Here is a 21,666-nt window from a genome sequence, read left to right as displayed (position 1 = left end):
TGAATAATTGTATGCCGACAAATTAGATAACCTAGATGAAATGAACAAATTTCTGGAAAGAAAATTTACCAAAACCAACTCAAGAAAAAGTAGAAAATCCGAATAAATCAATAACAAGTAAAGAGATTAAATCAGTAATCAAAAACTTTTCAACAAAGAAAGTCTAGGGCCAGATGAAGTCACTGGTTTACTCTGCCAAACATTGAAAGAAAAATTAACATGAATCTTTCTCAAACTCTTATGAAAAATAGCAGAGGTGGGAACACTTCCTAACTTGTTCTGTGAGGCCAGTGTTACTCTGATCTCAAAGCCAGACAAAGGCATCACAAGAAAAGAAAAATACAGAGCGATATCCCTTATGAATATACACGCAAAATCCTCAACAAAGTACTACCAAACTGAACCAAGCAGCATATTAAAAAGATTATAGAGCATTACAAAGTGGGATTTATCCCAGGATTGCAAGGGTGATCCAATATATGAAAATCAATCAATATAATACACACATTAATAGAATGAACAACAAAAACCACATGGTTATGTCAATGGATGCAGCAAAATCACCTGACACAATCAGGTGCCCCATGAGGGTCTATTCAGAATATACAAAGCGCATAAAGTTAGCAGTTCTTCAAAAGTCAAACATAGTATTACCATAAAACTCAGCAATTCTGCTCCAAGTTATATATCGAAAAGAATTAAAAACAGACGTCCAAACAAAAACTTGTACACAAATGTTCAAAGCAGCACTATTCAAAATAGCCCACATGATGAAAACAACTCAAATGTCCATCAACTGATGAATGGATAAACAAAATGTTTATATCTGTACAATAGATTATTACTCAACCATAAAAAGGAATGAAACAGTGACATATGCTACAACATGGATAAATCTCAAAAACACTATGCTAAATGAAAGAAGGCAGACACAAAAGGCCACATATTGTATGATTCCATTCATATGATATATCCAGAACAGAAAGATCCATAGAGACAGAAAGCAGACTAGTGGTGGCCAGGGGCTAAGGTAGGAGGGAACAGGGCCTGACTGTTTAATTGCTGCTGGGGTCTGGATGGAGGGGAAAACAGAGAGTGACTGCTTAATGAGTAAGGAGTTTCCTTTGGGGTGATGAAAATATTCTGGAACTAGAGAGTGGTAATGTTGTACAACATTGTAAATCTATTAAATGCCATTGAATTGTATACTTTCAAATGGTAAAATGGTGAATTTTATCTTAAGTGAATTTTATTTCAAGTTAAAAAAGTATAAGTCAATGGGCAGTACAAAATGATCCCATAATAGATGTCCTGCAGTGGTATATAATTCCTACCAAACAGATGGGACACAAAACAGCATGAAGGAATGCAGAGGCAGAGAGTACTATGAGCTTCAGAAGGAGAAAAGAATGCTAGAAGAATCAACACTTCCTCTGAAGTTTCAAGGGAATTGTGGGGGAATAGCTAAGCAGAGTCTGAGTGGGCTTTGAGGAAGGGGGCAGATATTTGGAAGCAAATGATATTCCCCAGCATGAGGTAGTTCAGCTATGCCACCACCCCTAAAAGGCGAGTCATCTTCTGAAACATAAATAGCAAACAGGTGACTCAAAAACCAAATGTAGCCTATAGATGAAAACTGTTTGGTTCACACAGTTATTTAAAAATGGGAAAAATCCATTTAAAATCTGGATTTCAAACTTCTTAAAAAAAAAAAAAAAAAGACACAGCAATGGGCTCCCTATTCTTACACATCACAAATTGACTGGAGGCAAGCGATGGTGGGCCCCTTCACAGGGAGCCTGAAGATATCTAGTTGAATTACTTACTTTCTAGGCGTTTAAATATGAAACACAATAAGATTAAAATTTTTAACATGTCTTTAGCTTTTGCAGTATCATAATTCTAAAACAAATTCACCAAGAATGACCCTTCCATGAACCGTAAGGATCTAGATAATAATTTCAAATTTTTGAGTCATCGTGTGTCCCACAGAACCTAAGTTACTCTGTGTTATTGACATCTAGTTTTAACTTTACAATCAAGCCATCCAACCCTCCTTATGAGATGAGCAGATTTATTCTTTCATAATCCCATTTTAGGAGTTTATAGACCAAATGGGACACATGTCCTAGGAAATGTTAATGTGGAAAGGATTTGTTCAGAAATATGAATTTCCTCTGTTTAAAAAGCAGACTCTAAAGGCAGGATATCTTTTTTCAATCAGTTTTATAATAGAACCCTAGCATACTTTTCCACCTTCAAAATATCTCAATTCTATATATTTGTAGCTGAATATATTTTTGTTCTGACACAGCTGGAAAAAGCTTCAATTTAGCAATTTAGATTTAGCAAACAATTTGTGCATAATATGGCCCATTTGCTTTCGGTGTTATTTCATCATGAATTTAGAGCCAAAAATACTGCAATATAAAAATCAGCAATTGAGTATGTGCAGTGACTCTGATGAACCTGATTTTCAATGGTGTTTTGTTTAAAATATTATCCAGCCTGCTTAGAATGTATAATTTCAAAAATGTCATGGCTTAAAAGGTAAGATGCCCCTTACTGGGTCTAATTTCAGTTACAAATCAAGAGGACGCAAGCTGTGATATCACTCACAGCCTATGTGAGAAGAATTTAACACTCTGACCCACCTCACTTCTCCATCCTCCAGAACACTGAGCCAAGGCTATGCCTGATAAATTCATAACTTAATTTGTTTTGAGATTGTATGTCTAGATTTTATCCAAGTTTCTCAAATGGTAAGCAAATTACACCCTATCCTCCAAGACTCAGTGGCACTAAAACTAGTCAATGTGAGTTTTCAAGATCTTCCAGGTGTGATCAGCATCTACACCGAAGCCTCATTTTGTTCTAGTTTGGTTCAGCACTAGCAGAGGTTATAAAACTTATACCCACCCACCCACCCACCCACCCACACACACACACAACTGGGTGGGGAAAGGTGATCTCAGAATAAAGACCTCCTGTCTATTTGGAGGCTAACACCCACCTGACCTTGGAGCACTTGCTTTCTTGCTTTTAGGATGAGTGGTCCTTCCCTGATTGTAGCCCTGGCAGACTTATTAAATTAGAAGCTGTGTGTGCACTGCTCTGGAATTCACTCAAGTCTAGACTCCTTTCTATAAACTTTACTCTGATTCCCACTTTGTGGAACAAAGTGGATGCCTTTCATGCATCCATCTATCTGTGTATCCGTCCACCCACTCATCCATCAGACTATCATTTTCTAAGCACCTACTGTGTGCCAGACTAAGGTGCTGGGTATATGAGGCTAAATAAAGTCCTCCAGAATATTTACAACTAAGTGAGGGAAAAGGGTGCATTAAAGCTACAATTATAACCAGCGAGGTAAACATAATGGTTGCATGATGCTCAGGATTTTATGAAGGCTCAGACGTTGAAAAGTAGCTTGTGGGGAGCATGTGAAGGAAGACTTTACAAACAAGGATACATATGAAATGAGGTTTTTTTGTTTTTGTTTGTTTGTTTTTTGTGAGGAAGATCAGCCCTGAGCTAACATCCATGACAATCCTCCTCTTTTTGCTGAGGAAGACCAGCTCTGAGCTAACATCTATTGCCAATCCTCCTCCGTTTTTTTTTTCCCCCTCAAAGCCCCAGTAGATAGTTGTATGTCATAGTTGCACATCCTTCTAGTGGCTGTATGTGGGACGCCGCCTCAGCATGGCCGGAGAAGCGGTGCATCGGTGCGCGCCCGGGATCTGAACGCGGGCTGCCAGTAGCAGAGTGCACGCACTTAACCGCTAAGCCACGGGGCCGGCCCCCCGTGAATTGAGTTTTAATGAATAGAATTAACCGGAGAAATAAGATGGTGAGGATGAGGGCATGAAAGGAGGTAAAGAAGAAAGATTTTAAAAATCTTGTGTGAGATTTCAAAAATCAAGGAGGTAGCAGGATAAACACATGGGAATGAAAAGCACTATACTGTGTGCAGGGGACTGCAGGCTTACACATGGTGCTCAATTAAAGTGTGAGCTGGAGACGATGAGAAATGAGAATAGCTAAGTAGGAAGAGTTCAGATATCTGCGGGCCTAGGGTCCCAAGCTATCCCTTCGTATTCCACAAGACAACAGTCAATGTGCTGCAAAATAAGCTTCTACCATCAAATATTTTTGCTCCCCTCCTCAAGCACTCTCAGAGTCTGTCTTCAGACACTGGTGCTGTATTCCCAGTGTTCAAGAAGCAGACTGGAAGGTAGATGGTCTACGTCGGCAAGAGATTTCGAAAGCGTGTGCTTGGAGTCTGAGCCTGGGAAACCTGCTCATCAAGAGGGTCTCTTTTTGAGGCTTAGATATGGTTTTTACTTTAGGAATCTGGACTTACTTGGATTATTTATTTGATAGATGTTTTTTAAATGGTAGGTGAATCTCCTTTTATGAGAGTTTTGACAGCTTTCAGTGAAATATAGTTTTGTCAAAAATATTTGACTTACCAGCATCATATATTTTGTTCTGCCAAGTCAGTCAAAAATGCCAACTATGCAAATTGCTAATAAGGAATAAATATTAAAGTATGTTATAGTATTAGTATAGTTATAGTATATATAGTTATAGTATATAGTACACTTATATGTTAAAGTATTTAAACAGATAAATATGTTAGTAATGGGCATTCATTTAAACGATAAGAATTTATTGTGTAATATAGCAGTGCCCTGCATGCTGGGGTTCCAGTGCTGAGCAAAATGTGCTCAGTGCATAAAAGCACAATTCATATACTTATTGTTATTCTTTGTTACTGTGAACGTTACCTTAAGCATTATTTTCCACACTTCCTTCATAAAAAGAATCAACAGGAGTTGTAAAAAAGATTAATGTTATGAGGCCTCTCTGTTTGGAAGTCTGATACAATATTATCTGGAAGGGCAGAGGAATCTGGATTGTTAACAACATTCTTATGATCAGATATGTTTGGAAAACACTTATCCAGTGGATTTTCCTTAGTGGCAATTTCTATAGAAATAGAATGTGTCAAAATTTGATGACTTTTAAAAATTTTAAAAAACAGATGAAAATACATTGAGGTTATCGTAGACATTGGAGAAAAATCAGTATTGTAATAAAAATAATTTATTTAGTATGTGCTAGTCAAGGCAAGATTTAAATTAGCTATTTCAGAATTATATTAAACCATTTTATGCCTTTGAATAACCCCTGAATTAATTAACCATAAAACACTGATAACTAGTTTTCTTCCTGTATTTTCTTTTTAAAAGGAAATGAATGAAAATACAAAGAAATGATAATTTTATCATTTTATAAATTCCAAAGATTAATTTCCATGTCCAGTCTAATTTGTGTGATAATGATATTCTGTCAACCTTAATTTTCACTCTTTATTTTCAGAGTTGGCTATGGTATATGTATTCACATTTTTCTTTATGCTTTGCTAGGAATTCTTAAAATAGGTGACATTTTAATCCAGAGGTGATGGAGAAAATATATCTGTGATATAAGCTGTGTGATATGTTCATATAGCTCCCAAAGTACCTTGCAATTCATCTACATGACAGCTGTTTTGAAGCTTAAGATCATTAGCACAGGAAACTTGGCAAGGACATAGGACTGGGTTATAAATATTGGCTTCGGATGTCATTTTAGGACAGAGTTAAATTCTCTCAGGATATAGTAGCATGGATTATACGAGAGATCCCAGTTGAATCCAGTTACTTGTGAGATTAATGAATTAGACCAAAGGAAAAGCATGAAATAAAATTTGAATTCATGTTGCCTTTGATTTTAAAAAGTTTTTGTAACAAAGTTGAAGGGTTTAATTTCTACAACTTACCAGTTGTCTAACATGAGGCAGGTCAACTTCTCTAAGGCTCATTTTCTTCCTGAGTGACACTGGAGTAGACGGAGATTTTTACTTTATTTTTGCACAGTGCCTAGCACGTGCTAAGCTCTTCTCTTTTCTCTATCTTTTTCATGTTTTTCTTCATTTTCTCTCATCTTTCTCCTCTTCTTAGTCTATTATTAGTAGTGTCATCATCATTTTTACACGTTCACTGACACATTTCCTTACTTCCGTTTTCTAAAGATTTTTCGGTTACTTGAATCCTTTTAAAAAATTGCATTTTAGCTCCTAGAGCAGCTGTAAGTAGAGCAAAAAATTGTACATCAAATCACTTTTTCTCAAATGTGATGTACATTTGGAATAATAAATACTATTTATTCAAATGTCTATTCTAAAAATAATTTGAGGCTCTTTATAAAATGACATGCATTCTGACAAGCTGAAAAAAAATAAGTGATGAAAATAAGGAGAGAAAGAATGAGATGAAGTCAGGGGACAGTTAATACACCAAGGAATGCCATAAAATAATGTGTACGAATTCGGACTTCAAATACGCCTTTGCTTTCCCTAGAAGCTAATGCATAAAGTAACAATAATGATAATAACAATAAAAATGATAATCACAAAAAGAGAGAATAAGGAAAATTATGTTCTATAAGTTACAGAGTTGGTAAGATGGAATTACATAACAAGAACAGTAGCTGAGGACAAGCATAACCATTGCTGGTACTGAGAACAGAGAGAATGTTCTTCAGTCCCTATGAAGTACATACCGGCCCAGTCGTTCCTCCAGGAAATGACTGCGTTCCCAAGGGCTCTGGCTACAATGTATTTTGACTTTGGGTATTAGCATTGGGCCGAAGTAAGGATCAGTGAAAGCTCTTCTACATCTGGCGAAAACAAGATGGTCCCACTGTAGACCTCTATGATGATCCGAGAAGAGTAAGTTTTAGAGTGTCTTAGAGGGATGGCTTCATGGCATATTTTTCAATCCTCAATAAATCCCACAGATCCTGGTAAGGATTAGAGGGTAGTAAATTTAAAGTTATACTCTAATTAGTACTTGGATAGCAGAGACAACATATTGCCTATTAAAGGCATACTCATATAATAGTCATAGGATTGACATTTCGTAATGAACGGTTAGAAACTAACCAGAACATCTGAACAGTCAGAAATTCATTTTATTTCCACACAGATAAACACAAAAGAGATACACGTTGTCAGAGTAAACATTTTCCTCAGAGGAAAAAAAAAATCCAGCTTTGCTCTGACACACAGGAAAATGGCCTGTGATGTTTTCCAGTCTAATGTTAATTTTGTTATAACTTAAAGCACATATTTAATAATCAATTCTAATTTTTTTCGCTTTAATAATCAAATATTCATCTGAGGAAATACATATCCTAATACGTGTGTGTATAACTACTTAATAAAATCTTTGCAAAATGCATCTGGCAATTCTCATGGTCTTGGCATACTTGTTAAAATATACTAGGATATCTGGAGTCAACATAATCACTCTTTTATTTTTTATTTAATTTTTTAATTTTTTTGTAAGGAAGATCAGTCCTGAGCTAACATTCATGCCAATCCTCCTCTTTTTTTGTTGCTGAAGAAGTCTGGCCCTGAGCTAACATCCATGCCCATCTTCCTCCACTTTATGTGGGACGCTGCCACAGCATGGCCTGACATGATCTGAACCCGGGCCGCCAGCAGTGCAGCGCGCGCACTTAACCCCTACGCCACGGCGCTGGCCCCCATAATCACTCTTTTATTAAGAAAGGTGGCATAATACTATGGAAAGTGCCAGAGACTGGAAGCAAAGAGATCTATGTTCTATTCCCGGAAATAATGTTAACTATCTGTGTAACAACCATCATCTTAGGCTAAGTTTTCTCTTTGGTAAAATGAGAGATTGGTAAGTGATAAACTCAAAGACCCCTTCCAACTACAAATTCCTATGAGTTCTCACTGATTTTAACATTTAAGCAGCTGTACTTCATGCTTTTTAAAATTTTATTCAGTTGTGAGAACAACCATAAAAAGATGATTTCTCAGCTTTCACAGAATACAAATGGTAACTGTCTCTTCAAGCAGGAATGAAGTAATTACTCAATCAACAAAGCATGAAATGACCACCTAACAAACATCCAAAGGTTACATCAATAAGCAAAATGAATAATAAAAATCACTCATATCACCTGAGATGTGATCCTTATTTTGATCCTTATTTTAGAAATATAAAAACTAATAACCAGAAGATTTAAGTAAATTTCAAGGGTCATACATCTAGTAAGATAAGAGTTTGACTTTTGATTTTTCAACATCAAAAATTATGATTTTTTTTCTAATAAGCCATGCTATTGATGACATGGATAGAGATTAGGGTTATGGCAGATAGAGAGATGATAGATAGAAAGATAGATAGATAGATACATAGATACATAGATAGATAGATAGATAAATGATGGATGAAAGAAGGAAAGAAAGGAAGGAAGGAGGAAAGAAAGAAAAGAAAGAAAATCCAAAAGACATTCTAAAGAGCAAAACAACAGTACTCAGTGGTAAATTTTGTCAAAATTATTCTTGAAGATTGTTAGTTTTGTCATAGAAAGCATGCCTCATTAACAAACACAAATCAAGTCACTAGTCTGAGAAAGTATAGCCCTGAAATGTGAAAATGCTCAATTTAAATATAGACACCCATTGTTAGAGACGCAATACACCATATTTACCTTTACATAATTCGGAAAGAACCATATATGTGATTTTAAGTCTTTTCTGCCATGAAATTTCTGGAAATTGTCAAGTGGACTTAAAAAAAGAGGGAGACCCAGAAGACTGAAAAATGATTAGTTGTCAAGAGGACCCCCTGGTTCAGCAGATACGGGTCCTAGACCCTTGCTTTGTCACCACTTTCCTAAGTAGAGACATAAAGAGCGTTGATGGGGTTCAGGACATGCTCCATCAAAACATGGCAACTTGGCATATGGAATACTTTAAGCTGAAAGAATTTGAGAAGCAACAAGGGCAGGAAGGGTTTTCTAACTTTCCCCTGAAGCAGGTCATAAGGTCTTCATGTGAGAGGTGCCCTCCCTATACTGGAGGAAAGGAACATCCTCATCTCGGAAGAGGGAGGGAGGTGGAGAGGAATCTGAATGAGCAGGGCTTGCTAAGTTTTCCCCAGTTTACTGCACTCGCCTCATTCTCTTTTTGTTCTATCACGTTTTCCCACCACTTTCTACTCTTCATCAAAATGAGTAAAAAAATACTCAGATTAACTGTTTCTTTGGGTCTTCATTTCCTTATGAAGTCTCCTGTGTCATACAAAACTTACATTATATAAATTTGTATGCTTTTCTCCTGTTATCTGTCTTTTGTTACAGAGACTCAGCTGAGAACCAAAAGGGTAGAAGGAAAAAGATATTTTTCCTCCCCTACAGTATAATACTTTCAGACTTCAGTTTCTGCATATGTTAAATCTAGAGATTGGTCAAAGTAGTATGGAAGGTCCTGTCTGGTCAATAACATTCTAAAATTTTATTAAAATAATTAGTTGTAAAATAGTTCTAAATAGATACAGAAGGAAGGGAGAAAGGGTAATATTTTACAAAACATAGTAGGGCAAGAAAGACCAAATTCTAGAGTAACAATGACCCTCTTCCAGGAGTGTTTTCTTTGTAGGAAACATATCTCAAAATAGCAGGTGACAGCCCCAGTGTGAGTGAGGGATTTAACACCTGTCTCATTTGCATCTCTTGTATCACCTTGCAGAGAAATCACTATAGTCTAATAATTCCCATTAAATATTATAAAATAACAAGAATTTTCAGTTAAACGTGTGTACTGCAAACTTTTGTAAGTTAGGTTTTATAAATTATTTTATTTTGAGGGTGATTGGCCCTGAGCTAACATCTGTTGCCAATCTTCCCCTTTTCTTTTTTCTCCCCAAAGCCCCAGTACGTAGTTGTATATCCTGGTTGTAGGTCCTTTTAGTTCTTCTGTGTGGGACGCCGCCTCAGCATGGCTTGATGAGCCGAGAGTATGTCCACGCCCGGGATCTGAACCGGCGAACCCCAGGTGCTGAAGCGGGACATGTGAACTTAACCGCTATGCCACCGGGCCGGCCCCTGTAAGTAATATTTTAAACTGGATTGAGTATCATTACAGAATTTCAAATACAGAATGTGAAGGAAATGAACTGTCTACATTTCAAGCAATATCTTTATTCTGAAAACCTGAATCTAAATCCTCAGTAGTACTAACCCTCTTTCCTAAAGGATTGGAAAGAAAATTCCACTATCTTATGTATTTCCACAGTTAATTGTGAAACTTTCAAAATATTGCATGATTAACATATAAATTATATGGCATTGACAGTGATTTCTATTTTTTTTAATCTGTATAAATACAGTAACAGTCAAGATAACCGGCATCTGGGATAATCTCAACTCAAAGAATTTGCAAGGGGGAGCCTGAAAATATTTCATGTGCCTTAGGTTCTGTACATTTGTAGATGAAAACAAGTATCTTGAAGATTTAAGGCGAAAAACTAAACTAAACTTCATTAAACAACAATCACAAAAATCCATAAGCATTCCCATCAAAGACTTTCAAACCGTAATTAACACCCCCAACCAACAAATTCAGGGTTGGAGAATCTACGACCCTCGGTAAAAGGTGTGTTTAGGTTATGGGAGTCTATACTATTATCCCTGACATGAGTTTTAAAAGGGACGATTGCAATGAGTTGCTTTTGACAGAGACAATGATTTTCGGGATTCAGATCTCAAAACATTTTAGAATGACTTATTTATGGTATGCTCATTTAACTACAGACTACTTGGATATTTATATTGTTGCAATTTCATTCACTTTGTAACTAGGGTTGAGAATAAAGCACCAAACTTATATTGGACATCCAGACGTCACTGCTAACCACAGACTCACATTCTTTTGCTATTTATACCGTTTGTTTACTTTTTGCATTTCCTCAGCTTGGACAGGGACTTTCTGCTTCTAGTCAATTTCACTCTTGTTTTTGGCACATGAGTAAATTTTCCAGTACTTCTGGAAAATGTTACATCTAACAAATTCTTAGCAAAGAGATGATGGAAACGTTCCTATTGGGATTTAATAAATTGGGTGGTGATAGTTGTCATTATTGTCCCAGGAGATAACCACAGTAACCAAAAACATGTCCCAATTGTCTCTAGTAGGCTGGATAAATGGTCCCTCCTTTCTTTCACCCCTACCCAACATCACCATGCAATACTACTATCCCATTCTTTAAAACAAAAACGGCCTCCAAGGTTAGCCTGGCAACAACTTCTACATACTCCAGCCCCTTCTGAGTTTTCTGAATGACTCATTGAGATTTTCTGTCAATACTGTAGCCTGGAGAACTTAACTCTGGTCTCCACTGCGTACAATTAACTCTGGTCTCTTGTCAGTTACCAAATTCTTTTATGTTTAATCACATCATGTTATTTAAAATGAAACTTTGGAGAACCATAAATGTATACTTTTTTTTCCTTCAAAAACTGCCAAAAGGTAAGGGGATATTTTGTTTATAACAAGTTATAGCTCTTTTGGAGTAAACATACTCTGTTCAAAGGGAATCTAGGAATTAATTCCCAGATCAATACTCCTCCAACACCTTCATTTAGTATGCTTGCAAAAGTGGTTGCCTTATTCAAATCCCAGTGCTTCTGCTATTATTGTAGCTGGTGCTCTCAACTTTATCTACCAGCTGGTTAGAAGTAAATGTTACTTGTTTTATTGCTCAGTCAGAAGAAAATTTCCACACCAGTGCAGCCAAACTAAAAATGAATAGGAAATTATAAATACAGCTTGGGGAGGAAGGAAAGACTATTTCCTTTCAGCCACTCTCAATTTGGCTCTGACTGTATTATGACAAATATCGTGCTGCCTCAATCTGTGGAAAGTGTTCCTATTGTAAAACTCCCAGTGCCACCTCTCAACACGGCACTGAGACACCATTTCCCACCAAGAATTCCGTGGAACACTCTGCATCCCCAAGTGGTTTTATATCTCAGTAACATCCAATCTCCGTCAAAATCTTTAGTTCAAAGGTTGCAATTACTGCTTATAGCACAAACATAATGAGTCACAAGATTTTTATATCATTATAATGGAAATGCCTGTGACCACTTTGGTGTCTGTTTTAATGCCCTTTTGCACGAGGGAATAACTCATCAGCTATTGCTAAAATTTCCCAACATGTATCAGGAAGGGAAGAGGCTAAAGAAAGATTATGACCTATTTTGATAGGAATCTAAAATACTTCACGATTAATAATTTTGCCCTTTAAGTCTACATAGAGGAATAAATATTTCCTTGCATACTTGCATTCTCAAATCAACCTTAAGTTAAAGAGGAAATAAAGTAATTTTACATTACAATAATAAATCTTCCATGTTATCTTCTAAAAGTTTTATAATGTTACATTGTTACATTGAAATCTATGATTCATTTTGAGTTGGTTTTTTTTGTAAGGTATGAGGTTTAGGTTGAAGCTTAGGGCCTGGTGAACAGATCTGCAACATAACATCGAAAGCATGATCTATAAAAGAAAAAAAATGGATCAAATAGGCTTCATCAAAATTAAAAATGTTTGCCCTCCTAAAGACCCTATTAAGAAGATGAAAAGACTAGCTATAGACTGAGAGAAAATATTTGCAGACCACATACCTGACAAATGACTTATATCTAAAATATATAAAAAACTCTCAAAATTCAACATTAAAATAATAATCCAGTTAGAAAATGGACAAAGGCACGAAGAGATAATTCCCCTAAAAGGATATACATACAACAAATAAACACATGATAAAATGTTCAACGTCGCAAGCCATCAAGAAAATGCAAATTAAAACTACAATGAGATATCACAATGCATGAATCAGAATGGCTGAAATTTTAAAAGTTACAACAAAAAATGGTGGCCATGATGTAGGGAAACTGGATCTCTCATTCATTGCTGATGGGAATGTAAAATGATAGAACCACTCTAGAACATAATTTGGTAATTTCTTACAAAAGAAAACATACACATTCCATAAAATCCAGCAATGGCATTCCTGTACATTTATACCAGAGAAATGAAAACTTGTGTCCCCCCAAAAAACCTGAATATGGTTGTTTATAGCAGCTTTATTTGTAATAGCCCAAAACTGGAAGCTACGAAAATATCCTTCAATAGGTGAAAGATTGAACACACTGTGGTACATCCACGCTATGGAATACTACTCAGCAATAAAAAAAGAATGAACAATTGATATATACAACAGCTTACATTGCTCTCAGGGCCTTATGCTGAGTGAAAAAAAGCCAATCTAAAAAGGTTACATCCCATATCTTTCCATCTATATAGCATCCTTGAAATGACAAAATTATAGAGATCAAACACGGATTAGTGGTTGCCAGCGGTTGAGGATGTTGAGAGAGAAGGAATGTATGTGACTATAAAGGGTTAGCATGAGAGAGATCTTTGTAGAAATAAAATAGTTCTATATCTCAATTGAAGTAGTGGTTACACAAAACCACAAATGTGATAAAATGACACAGAACTATAGTACACAACTGTACCCATGTCAAATTCTGGAGTTTATATTGTACTATAAGTATGTAAGATGTAACCATTGAAGAAAACTTGGTTAAGGACACACAGGACCTCTCTGTACTATCTTTCCAATTTCCTGTGAATCTATAATTTTTCCAAAATAAAAAATTATTTAAAAAATCTTATCAGAAAGGCTATCCGATAATTATCACAAACATCTTATGCACAGGCTATTGGACACACTAATTCCTCTTTTAGATCAAAAGTAACTCCATCAAAGTTATTACATAGACTTTTAGGCTTGGCTTGGCATATTTTTATCCTAAAAATGAAATCTTTACATGACGTTATTTAAAACTAAGTGTAATAGTGGACTCTTCTTGCTTATGGCTGCCTGTATTCATTTTCACTTCCTCTAACAATAGCAAGATATGTTGGCGAGGGGAGTAATAGTCTGCACCCTTCCCCATGTAACATGGTCCAGGTAGGGCCTTGGTCCCCATCTGCTATGATTAGCACCTGACCTAGGCAGCCAATAAAAAGGCTTCAGGCTCCTGGCTAGAGCAATTGCTTTAGGCATGAGAAATGTGAGCCATACTGGTCAATCTAAATCCTTCTGAGATTAATTCATGCACTTTGAACCAAGAGTGTTCTTATTTTTATTTATTTTTGTAATCATTGACCATTTGTTTATAAATTTGTAGCTTCTGGTCACATGGAGAAGGTTGGCCTGAGAATTAAATCAATAGGCTAGCATCACCCTTGAGTCAAAGAATCTCTTTGTTTCTTTATGTTTTGCTTAAATTAGTCTGGGTTAGGCCTTTGTTACCTATATTCCAGGGTCCTGATAAATATAGCAAACCAAAAATATAGATATTGAAAATATTCTATCATCACTTATTATAATATTTTTATTTGAAGAAACTAAATAGAAAAGATGTATGCCAATGATTCTTATTTGTAAGTGAATTGAGAGACTGGATAACATTAAATGAAATATATATATATAATTGCTGATATTTGATTTATAAAATTATAATATCATATAGTTCGATTACTTATAGATTTCTTTATTTATGCTTGCCTCCTTCCACAAAAATTTGAGGTCAACATTTTCCTGAATATTCTAATGATAAATATATTTCTCCAGTAAAATTTTTGAAATTCTTTTTATTGGTTACCTGGTTTTAAACAAAGTATATTTCAGAAATTTTGCTACTCCCAATATAAATGAGAACTTGATTTAGAATATCATTTATCACATGATATCATGGCGATAAGTGTTACTTCTTTTAAAAAATTACAAGAGCAAATCCTTAAGTCCTCTATTATCATATGGGCATGTTTGACTTCATTTACTCCCACTTCAATAATATATTATTTTAATTCAAAAATATTTTTAACATCTGTCAACCTATGAAAAAATAAAGTATAATTTTGTGAGAATGTTCTGATTTTGCACATGAAATGTTAGCTTCAAATGAAGGTAAAATTATAAAATATTGATACTATATTCACTAGACTTCTCTTCATTTGTATTGACAAAATATCCCCCATATAGCCATTTACTTCAAAAAATGGAGCTTTACCTTTTTTTGTGTTAAATAACTCCTTTATTTCAATATCCTGGCCCCTTGCCCCCTTCTGTGTCTAAATATGAAAGATCTCACAATGAAGTTGCATTTCTTGCAACTTCTTCAAATTTCTTGAAAGTCGTCTCTCCCTGGGAAAAATAGGAAGAAAGAATTTAAAGGAAATGAGAAATATGCTCCTGAATAGCAGATGGTCTGTGTGGTTTGGAGCTATATCCCCATGAGAGCTAAAAAACCCCAGAAACACAGTAAGAACTTTTATCACCATATCATAATGTGCATAAAAGTGTCCTTTAATTTTTATCAAAATTTGTGTGTGTGTTGAACACAGTTCATTGTCCAAACTGAAACTGAAACTTAGAATTAGTATACACAGAAAGGAAATTGCTCAGGAAATTACACATTTTACTTTTCATTTTACCAGAGTAAAAAGAAATCATAAGCAAAATGATTTTCTTTTTATTGAGGTGAAAGTCACATAACATAATTAATCATTCTAAAGCTTGCAACTGAGTAGCATTTAGTACATTCACAATGTTGTGCAACTACTATATTAAGTTCCAGAATGTTTTCATCACCCCAAAAGAAAACTCCTTATCCATTAAGTAGTCATTTCCCATTTTCCTCTAACCAAGCCCCTAGCAAACACTAACCTGCTTTCTGTCTCTGTGGATTTAACTCTTTGAGATATTTCACGTAATGGAATCATACAACATGTGACCTCTTGTGTCTGGCTTCTTTTACTTAGCATAATGTGTTCAAGGTTCATCCATGTAGCATGTATCAATGCTTCACTCTTTCATATGGCTGAATAATATTCCATTGTACGTAGTATAAACCACATTTTGTTTATCCATTTATCTGTTAGGGGACATTTGGGTTGTTCCTACCTTTTAGCAATTGTGAATAGTGCTGCTACGAACATTCACATACAAGTAGTTGTTTGAACACCTGTTTTCAATTTTGGGGGGTATATACTAGGAGTAGAATTGCTGGGTCATATGGTAATGCTATCTTTTACTTTTTGAGGAACTGCAAAACTGTTTCCTGCAATGATTCCACCACTTTACATTCCTACCAGCAATGTATGAGGTTTCCAATTTCTCCACATCCTTACCAACACTTACTATTTTGTTATCATTGTTATTATCATTATTAGTATTATAGCTATCCCGTGGGTGTGAAATCGTATCTCATTGTGGTTTCAATTTGCATTTCGATCAATGATGTTGAGCATTTTTTCATGTGCTTGTTGGCCATTTGTATATCTTTAGAAAAATGTCTATTCAAATCTTTTGACCATTTTTTAATTAAATTGTCTTTTTGTTGTTGACTTGTAAGAATTCTTTATATATTCTGGATAATTAGATGCTTATCAGATATATGGTTAGAAAATATTTTGTCCTGTTCTTTGATTCTTTGGATTTTCTTTTCACTTTCTCAGTACCTTGATGCCCCCCAAATTTTAATTTTTTTTTAAACATTTTGAGGGTTTCTGTCTCTTTTTTTTCCTGCAGGGAAAGAGTTGCCTTGAGCTAACATCTGCTGCCAATTTTCCTTTTTTTTTTTACCCCTCCCCAAAGCCCCAGTGTATGGTTGTATATCCTAGTTGTACATCCCTCCAGTTCATCTATGTGAGCCGCCACCACAGCATGGTAACTGACAGACAGGCAATGTGGTTCTGTGACTGGGAAATGAACTTGGGCTACCGAAGTGGTGAGAGTGCTGAACTTGAACCACTAGGCCATCAGGGCTGCCTTGCAAAATTTTAATTTTGATTAAGTCCAATTTACCTATTTTTTTCTTTTGTTATTTGTGCTTTTGCTGTCATATTTAAGAATCCATTCCCAAATCCAAGGTCATGAAGTTTATCCGTATATTTTCTTCCAAGAGTTACATAGTTTTAACTCTTATGTTTAGCCTATGGATCCATTTTGAGTGAAGTTTTGTGTATGGTGTGAGGTAGGGATTCTGTAGCTATTTAAGACACACTTCGTGAATATTTGAGCCACTGGAGAGATAATTCTGACAACATAAAGGAATTGTTTTACTGAAATGTATAGCCTTTAAATTTAAAAATTTTACTACTGTGGATTTTGATGCACATGTGGCTCTTATGAAAGTTAGAATTAGTTGATACTACTCTGAAATACACCATATTTGATTCAGTAGTGGCATTAGAGCTACTGTGCCTTCCATATTTATTTCTGCTGACTACTTTAGCACTAGTCCACCAAGTCTGGCAGTGACTGGGCAGTGTCTAAGGCTTTAATATCTAGAACATGCCTGTCGATCTTCGTACAGTCCCCAAATCTAGAGGTGGAGGAATGGGGTTCTAAACCTCTCCTGTGATTACACCCTCTCATATTTAAATAGGGCTTTCCATTTCACAAAGCACTTTTCAGCCCAACATTTTATTTGATCCTTCTACTACCTTTTGAAGTAGACAGAACGTGTAGTTTTTCATCATTTTTACACTTAAGAAAACTGAATCTTTGCAAAGCTAAATGATCTTCCAAGGTCACATGACAAAAAAGCAGCAGACCAGTACTCAAAATCCAATCCTTGGACTCTGGGCCAGTTTCTTTTTTGCCCCACTATAACAAGACAGTGTGATTCTGGAGCAAATTTATAAGAGGTTTTATTTTCTTAAAAAAAATTATTTAACTCATTACTGAAAATCATGTTTAAAAAGTGATAAAAAGCCATAAAGTGCTATTTTCCCTCTAAATGAACATGTGGCACATATTTATAAGCTTTTAGTACAATAATTTTACAACCAAACAGCTGCTGAAACAATGAATTTTTATGACCAGCATCTCAGTTGGTGTTTTCCTCCCCAACATGATATAAAATAAAGTTTTTGTGAGACAATTCATCTATTTCAGATGCATTTAATATAAGCATCAGCAAAACGATCAGCAACAAGCGAATCCATGAAATAAAATCACATTGGCAGTGGAGTAAAATAAAAACACGTGTTGGTTATCTATTATTTTTGCTCACATGTATGCCGGATGCTAGTGTACAATAGTTTTTGAGATTCTTTGAAAGGGATCAGCACTAGGCCTTCTTTTCAGGGCTATGAGGTATAGACATCCATCCTTAGCTCATCATCAAATCACACTTATTAATTGAGCACCTTTCATATGGATAGCCCTGTGCTAGATATTATAATAGGATAACAATATGAATAAGATTTAGTCTCTACCTTTAATTTGCAATCAAAGAAAGGTAACATACTTGTATACAGCTTATGACATTGTAAAAGAATATGCCACGACCGAGGTAAGGAGCTGTCCTGTGAGGTAATGAGTTTCCTGTCCCTGGAGGTGTTCAAGCACAGCTGGCCTTCCACTGAACAGCATTGTTATAACACAATCTGATGCATGGGTGGAGGGTAGCAGTGAATCACCTCTAAGATCACTTACAATTTTCATGTAAGCTCTAAAATAATACAGTGTACAGTTAAAGCTGTATGAATGCTTACTGTTGTATTAATGCTTTTCCTGCTTGTGATTTTCTTTATTCATTATTCATACTGTGCATGTAAACCATTTTTATTACTTCTTGAATGAAATGTTTTCTAGAGGAGAAATAGCCTGGCCTGTATTTGTAATAGGAGTTCCATCCAAGATACGTCCTACAGTTGTTCCCGGTGACTTTCTTTTGGTTTTTCCTTAAACAGCCCTGCAACAACTGATAATGCAGATTTCACCACCAGAACACCCCGCAGTTAGTCCTATCACATTACTATTCTACACTGGATCACAGGATTGTATAAAAACTGAAATATGGTGTAATTAGTAGCTGAAAGCCTAACTAACTAATGTAAAATAAATTCTGGGAAATTTAAAGTATTCTTTGGCACTGATCAGGACCATATAAAGCATGTCAAATTAAATAGCATCCCAGTATGCTAACAATGTGTTTTCTAAAAGGTGAAGAGGTTAATTGTGTTGTAAAAGGAATTTCCAAAAGAATGCATCATCTATTTTACGTTGAAACATCAATTTACTATGGCAGGATGCCATATTACTGAACTTTGCAGATTAGCAAGTAATTGACCAAACATTCAGAAATAGTTTTTCCTAATTGTTGGTTGTTGGAGCAGTATATATTATTATATTTAGAGATCCTAATTAAGTTTAATAAATTAAAGTGATCTTTGTTGTGAACTAAAATTTCTATTATACATTTTTAAGTTAATAAACTTACTTATATGAATTTGCTAAAAGATTCTTGCCGTTAAATGTGTCATAGTTGATATAAAACTGCTCAGTCATTTGGAGGATACAAATATTTTTAAAAAATATTTTATGTTAGCAAATGAGAATTACTGCTTATTATTCATCCTAACAATACTCACTTCTCAAATTATGAGCTGAATATATCTTGATTGTGGGTTATGGTAATATGTAGAAAGTTTAATTAGGGTATACAAATGAATTGGGCTTTTTTTCTATAAATCCTATACGTTTTGTTTCCACTGAAAGATTTTATTTTTCAACTTGTCCAGCTTTCAAAGGAATAGAGAGTCCATTGTGGACTTATGGATTCCGTATGGTGACCAACATCAATAAATACCCTCTTTCATGCATCTCCTTCTCTTCAAAGAATGCATCATCCCTTAGCTAAAGAAATACCAAAGTGACTCTTAAAATTTAAAAGCATTAGTTCCATGGATAACACTGCCAAATGTTTGTTAAGAGAGGCAGGTTTGTAAAAGTTCTATTTAGCCAACACAATTCATATCAACTCCAACTAATTTTCTTAGCACCCATCCCTATCTTTATGCTGTTTCTATATATATCACAGCAAAACTGGTGATAACTTAATGTAATCTGCACAGGAACAGTCTGTCCTAGATACTGTGTAACAGAAATAATTGGTGTTTACAAATGTCTGTAGATATGTGAAAGACTAATAGGAGATTTGAGCAAAATTCAAAAGGGTTCTTATATTAAAAACTGATACATAGCACTATTTTAAAAGGCAGAGTAGGATTAATTAGTTCACAGACATTTTAAAAAGTTATATTAAATAAACCATAGACCAAACTGAGGGAAGAAGACACTGGAAATTAGGTTGTTATTATGGTTCTGTTCTTTATATCAGCATGTAATCTTTTGTTTTCTGTAAAAGAAAACTCAAGTCAAAACAGCTCACACTGCAAAAGAAATGTGTTGGCTTATGTGACCAAAATATTCTCAACTTCCTTTTCTACTTTCAGAAGAAGCTTGCTACGGTAGATCAAATGGGGTGAACAGAACCCCTTCCTCTCTCTAACTCTCAGTTCTGCCTCCTTGGTGTTATCTCCATTCTTAACAATTTTCTCTCCTTGTAGCCCTACACTGGCTCTCAGAGCCTCCCAGGCCTCGTTTCTTTCTCATTCATGTCGCATAGAGAAGAATAAAAAAGCATCTTTTCCAGAAATCTTAGGAAAAGTCACTTCTCAATGCCTTGGTCATATGTGGGACGCAGGCTCTGAATCAATCACCCTGGCCAGAGAAAGAGATGTATAGATTATCTTAAGCCAATGAGGCTTTACTTCTATGGTTGAGGAGAGGTTCAGCTTCCTCTGAAATATACGGGCTGTATGGGGAAGGAGAAGACTCCAACAAAAATGGGGTGATATTTTCATCAAGAAAAAAGGGGAATGAGGTCTGTCCCAATGGAGTAGTGGTTAAGTTCGCATGCTCTGCTTTGGCGGCCAGGGGTTCGCAGGTTCAGATCTCGAGTGCAGACCTATGCACTGCTCATCAAGCCATGCTGTGGCGTTGTCCCACATACAAAGTAGAGGAAGATGGGCACAGATATCAGCTCAGGGCTAGTCTTCCTCAGCAAAAAGACGAGGATTGGCAACGGACGTTAGCTCAGGACCAAACTTCCTCGGCAAAAAAAAAAAAAGGGGGGGGCATGGATATTGGCTGACAAACAGAAAATGTACATGAGACTTGTGTTGTCCTTCTCTACCTTTCCACCAGTCCTCTCCTTGCCTTTAAGTAATTAATAGGAAAATCACTTCTGTAAAGAGACCACAAAACTAGTGAGCCAATTATTCTCACTTCTCCCATCTATAACCCCATTACCAAATGTGGTTATTAAAAGAAGCTGCCTCCCACTCCATTTCGTGTTCCATCATCCATGGAAAATGACCGAAGAAGTTGCTGAATCACAATGCCTTTGATAATATACTGCTGACTAATTCTTAAATAATAAGCATAAATGTAAGTGGCCTTTTCTCCAAATGTAGAACAAGGCAAAGATGCATACAGCCCCTCCACCAGTTAAATCATATTCCACAATTCCTTCGCCTTTCCAGAGAAACCTGCAGACTTCAATGTCTCGGTTCCAGTTTCTGTGGTTTTCTAATTGGACTCCTGAGCCAATTAGCATGAATGCAAATATGAGTCAATGGGCAAATAAAATATGTGAATAGGTGAAAAGATGCAAATTATTAACCTGGCGTTAGGATGTTTGTTGATTCAGGTTCTCTATGCCAAAATCATACGTGATAGGGCTCTACTAAGTAGGAGAGAGGAACTGTGCTAAATATCCTCTATTTACTCCTTCGGGTTCACACTCTAGCTTTTTCACCCCAGCCTGTGCTCCAGCAGCTAACCTGTATGGACTACATCTATTCC

At 35.7% G+C, this 21,666-nt stretch overlaps 1 long non-coding RNA gene across 2 annotated transcripts in view; it reads right to left on the bottom strand.

Moving 5' to 3' along the window:
• Positions 1-3,951: 3,951 nt before the first annotated feature.
• LOC131399714 (uncharacterized) overlaps positions 3,952-21,666 on the bottom strand; it is a 180,125-nt gene continuing 162,410 nt past the window's right edge. Inside the window, exons 3-5 of one of the 2 annotated variants that reach the window (XR_009217205.1) lie at positions 6,613-6,852; positions 5,831-6,136; positions 3,952-4,531 (exon numbers count right to left, since the gene is read on the bottom strand). This is a non-coding gene — a long non-coding RNA (uncharacterized LOC131399714). Of the gene's footprint in view, positions 4,532-5,331; positions 6,137-6,612; positions 6,853-21,666 lie in introns of those variants that run through there. The other variant, XR_009217203.1, reaches the window with a different exon arrangement.

The sequence above is a fragment of the Diceros bicornis genome, chromosome 39, assembly GCF_020826845.1.
Source record: "Diceros bicornis minor isolate mBicDic1 chromosome 39, mDicBic1.mat.cur, whole genome shotgun sequence".
NCBI lineage: Eukaryota > Metazoa > Chordata > Mammalia > Perissodactyla > Rhinocerotidae > Diceros > Diceros bicornis.
The sequence above is the reverse complement of the archived record's forward strand: the minus strand, read 5'-3'. Positions and strand labels throughout refer to the sequence as shown.